The 5,130-nt window shown below is 41.5% G+C and overlaps 1 pseudogene; it reads right to left on the bottom strand.

The window, feature by feature from the left end:
• Positions 1-2,000: 2,000 nt before the first annotated feature.
• LOC116418043 lies at positions 2,001-4,824 on the bottom strand (annotated as a pseudogene).
• Positions 4,825-5,130: the final 306 nt, after the last annotated feature.

The raw sequence follows: 5,130 nt of genomic DNA, 5'->3' as shown, positions 1-5,130 counted from the left end.
GTTGCTTAGTTGTTGGTAGGGTGTAACTGTAGTCTGCCTCTGTGCCTGCAGTTCTGCAATTCTTTTTTCAGCGTTTTCCAATTTTTTTTTCAGGTCACAGTTGTTCTCATGATAACGGCGTACTCTCTGTAACACATAATTTTGATATTAATGTTATTTATGCAATCGAGGACTAAAGCAGTGTCGGAAAAGTAATGGATAGTTACTTACATCTCTCATTTTCAAATCACTTTCTTCGGTAGTAAAATGGGAATTAGTTGGTGATATCAGAGCCGGCTGTATCATTCCTTGCATGCGTCGATGCCAGTCTTGAAACTCTGATTCTCGTAGGCGAGTTTCATTCTCAAGGTCACGAACCCTTGCACGGAGCATCTGCACCTCCTCGTAAGTTGACTGCTGTTGAGGGAGTGCTCCATGACGAGCAAAGCGAAACTGAGGAGATGGACTGGGACGACGATGCTGGTCACGTCGGCCTAGAGAGTGGTTACGACTGCGATGGCCACCACGACGCTCAACCTCCGGACTGTAGTCACGACTTCGCCGACGCTTGCCAGAGTCGCGACTGTAGCTATCGTATCGTTGTCTCGATACATCACGACGACGTTTCTGCTGTTCGTCTTTGCGACGCCTCATCTCATCCTCTCGCTTTTTATCGTCTTCGCGCTTTTTTTCTTCCTCGCGTTTTTTCTCTTTCTCGCGCCTTTTCTCTTCCTCTCGCTTTTTATCGTCCTCGTGCATTTTCTTTTCCTCTCGCTTTTTATCGTCCTCGCGGCTTTTCTCTTCCTCTCGCTTTTTCTCTTCCTCGCGTTTTTTCTCCTCCTCGCACTTTTCTTGTTCCTTACGTAGTTCCTCTTCCACTCGCTTTTTCTCCTCTTGCTCGCGCTTTTTCGCTTCTCTTAGCTCCCTACGCTCCTGCAATTGTCGCTGACGTTGAGCCTCAGCCTCAGCCTGGCGTTTGAGTTCGTCGAGTAATTTTTGTCCATCCTTCTTAGCGGCTCTCGTGGTCCTGCGCCCTTGGGTTGTTGCAACAAAAGACAAAATAAGTGTAAGCGAATCGTCTGTCTTCGTTATCAAGTATGTAGATACATTGCTTGTATGTTGGGTTACTTACCTTTTGTGGCTATCGTTCCCTTAGGATTTTTCTTCTTCATCACTCGCCGCATCATTATTGCCGAAATGTGATATACTCGATCGTTGCGCGAACCACAGTGCAAGAGAGTAAGTATGGTTATGGTAGAGCGAGAGCGAGTTCAGACACTTCAAACTTGAGATCGCTTGAGAATGAACGAGTGAGAGAGAGAGAGAGAGAGAGAGAGAGAGAGAGGAGGGGGTAGAAAGACAGAGGACTCTGCAGCTATTCAGCAGAATCAGCTTTATACAGAGTGAAGCGACGTCAGCGACGTCAGTGACTGTCAGTCTGTCAGTGACCAGACAGAGACAACTAGGGTACAACTGACCTACGCTATTGCATCGTCGGACGCGCCGACGCAGGCCCGCGGTACTTAGCCCAGGAACGTAACGCACTACAATATCCTGTAGGTATAGAATTACCTTACTCTATACTCATAATCGTACACGCAGGAGACACACAGGAAACGCTGCGATGTAATTTTTGAATTACGCTATTTGTCTCGCAATGGTAAAACATACTTTTTCCAGCACGTTATCGTTCGTATATTATATATTCCTTCGCAGTATACACAGTGCCCTCAATGGTCGAACCCTCATACGCACTATCTATAGATATACGCATCAGCAATCAGCCCATCGCAATCAGCATGCGGTCTTGCAGTCTTGCACCGCTTGCCGGCGCACGGCAGTCACGGTACCCGCGCATCATTGCGCCGTGCACGTTATTATTGTCAGGTTATTGTCGTGAATGCATTGCACAGTCGCGCGTAATACGAGAGAAAAAAATTGAATTTACTCCAGAGGATGTTACATTACCAACTGATCTTGGAATGTTTACAACGTGCGCTATAAAAGGAAAACCTGTATTTTTAGACGCTAAAAGTTTCACAGATCAAAGTCACTATGTAAGGATTATGGGCTATGACAAGCCTGTTGATGTTCAAGTTAACAAAAATGTAAATGGTAATGAAACTTGTTCCAAGAAAATCAATTAAATCGCAAATTACCTACTATCTAGTAGTCAGTTTATTACATCCTACTGTACATTTATCTTCATGTTACATATAATAAGCTTTTATTTTTATAATTACAAAATATTTACATTACGTGTATTATTTGTTTCTTTTCTGCTGCTGCTGCTGCTGCTGCTACAATCATCACACATTTGAGCTGGCAAAAGATCAAAGTCATCAGAGACACGTACTATTGGCACATGAACATCTTCTATTTGAGGAGTAGCTTTCAATTCACAAAGTCCAACTTCCTTTAATTTTCATTCCTACTCCATACGTTGAACAGCATGCAAAGATTCTGCTTCGTTGTGGTGTTTCAGCAACATTGCTTCCTGTGTGTCAAGTATGAAAAAATTAAATTATTTACATATTCTTATAGTTTTGCAAGTTGACAGACTTTACATGATACATCAGAGATACAAGCCTTAATTTTCTCCTACTCGTCATCAATGTCTTGTAGCCAACTTAGAAATAATCTTCCATTATATCTACTTCTTGCATTTCTATCTTTTTCCTCCTGCTCTGGTGTAATGACATTATAAACTTCTTCATCTTTAAGAATTGTACAAACAGAAAAAGGAAGTGACTGATTAGCTAGAGCTCTAGCAGCTCTGCCATGAACCCTAAGAATTTCCTGTTTCACCAACAAGACTAGTTTATACTTTTTCACGACATGCTGCATTCTCAATCTATAACGTTCTTCTTCTTGTTCAACATAAAGTTTTTTCATTGCCACCGACGACAAATTGACTGGTGGATTGATATTTGGTTCTTTATTGACATTGCCAGCTAGTACATAACCAGATAGTGCATCGATTCATTAGGTAATCTTTGAATCCTTGCGGAGGTTTAGGTTGAACTGGAAATAGATCTTTTCTTCTTTGCTCAATCTATTCAGGTTAAAGAAAAAATAAAGTAAATTTAATGAAAAAAAAAAAATATATGTATAAATGGCTTTAAAACTATTGAAATAATGAAAAAATAACATGCCTGTTTTAGAATGTTTAAAAATAGTTGATAGCAATTAGTGATTGGCAGATCATGTGGATGAATTTCTGGCCCTCATGTACTGCGTATGTCCCAGTAGTTTTGCTAGTCTCATTTGTGGATGTTGCTGCTGCTGCCTGCTGCGCCTCTTTGCTTGATTTTAATTTTCTTTTCCTAGGATGCAGTTCGACGACCACTCTCTTTTTTTGTGTTAGTTTCCAAACTTTCTTCTTTTTCACATCCTGCGCTGCTACAGTCTTAATGTCACTATATTGATAACAATGATGAGGATGGTTTGACTGGAGGACCATTTTGAATCTATTAATGCAGATTTTACAGAGTCAGCTAAGTAGTAGTGAAACACCGCTCGATTCTGGCATTGGTGAATGACGTCTGCTCTGCTGCTGCTGCTGCTGCTGCTGCTGCTGCTGTGGTGACGCATTATTCGAACGATCTGCTATTATAGTTGACAATGGCAAAGAATTCGAACAATTTCCATTATTACTAGTAATATTTGTTTCACCGTTACCACCACCACCCCAATTGCCTCGATGAGAACTTCTAAGAATATGCTGATGATGTGCTGCTGCTGTTGTTGATCATGACGACTCGGTATCGGTGGCCAAAACACCACTAAAGTCTTGTTTTAATCACTTTTTGACGTTACTCCGCCACCGTTGCTATTATCTAGCAGACTAGAAGTCAATTCAGCAGACATGCTTTGATCTTTATCCATGGGATCATTGCTATTGTTTGAACTTGCCACGACGTAAGGCAACTGATGATGACCGCGATTCAATGTGTTTTTGACGTTTCTGTTGCTACCCTGATGATGATGTTCCTGATGCTCTAAAGTTGTACTTTGTGGAATGACGTACTATCTTTAGAGGTGGTACTTCTGCTGCTGCAGAGTTGCTGCAATCCGTATTTTTGTAGCGCTCGTCTTCGACATCCGAGTCAACGGCTGCCGCTGCCGCCGCTGATACTGAAGGCTTTGGACTATTTACACTGAGCGAGCCACTCGGAATTTTGTGTTCGGTATTTGATCCAGTGACCTGCTGCTTTCCTACCGCTGCTGCTGTTGCTGCCGACTTGGCACACTATTTGGCATTTCAAATCATTTGCACACTTTATTGCGTGCTTTATACACAGAGATAAATAAATAATTAAAAATATGATTAGAGACTCACTGACTAACGCCGACTCTTTATTATTGCTCAACTGCTCAGTATTGTCTTTCTGTTTATGCTTGCAGTCGGCAAATCCGCGATGCGACAGCTGTAGCTATATGGCAAGGCGTATATATATACATAACATAAATACAGGACGGCAGGCAGTCGGCAGCGCCGCAATGCGACAGGTATAGGTATAGCTATATGGCAACTGGCAAGAGTGGCAAGGCGTACTGTTGAGTCAAGCAGTAAGCACGTGCGAGAGTCCGGCGTCGTCGGGCCGCCGGCGAGCCGGCGGGTTCATTCGCGTTTGGCGGTTTCAATTCTCTCTTATACGATGCAGAGCGGCTCCGATAATATACGTATAAGCTATATATATATATATATATATATATATATATATATATATAAATGTAAGTACGTTGTGGTCGATCTAGTGCATTTACAGTACTTTCATCGGCGTCACAGTCTCGATCGAGGCAGCATTCCACGTTTTTATTAGCTTTTAAAGTAAGTGACATTTGATCTTTTTAATTGATGATTTATAAGCTTGAAAAATTAAAATATGTGCTTTTCCTGTGTATTAAGGTTATGGCTAGGCTAGTGGTATCTACATGACCCGCAATAAGTTTGGGAGAGGTTATGTTTGAAGATCAACTTTTGAAATTGATCAGGTTAGCTACGGATACATCTGATATCGCTTGGTCTTCATATACTGTTTGTTGTTTTTTCAAGACGTACTAAAAGGTAAATAGCCAACACTATTTTTTTTTTTAATTTGTGTTGTATCTATACAAAATTTCAAGTATTTATCTCGAGTAGAAAAG

The sequence above is a fragment of the Nasonia vitripennis genome (assembly GCF_009193385.2).
Source record: "Nasonia vitripennis strain AsymCx chromosome PSR unlocalized genomic scaffold, Nvit_psr_1.1 chrPSR_random0070, whole genome shotgun sequence".
Lineage (NCBI taxonomy): Eukaryota > Metazoa > Arthropoda > Insecta > Hymenoptera > Pteromalidae > Nasonia > Nasonia vitripennis.
This window is presented reverse-complemented; position numbering and strand designations above follow the sequence as displayed.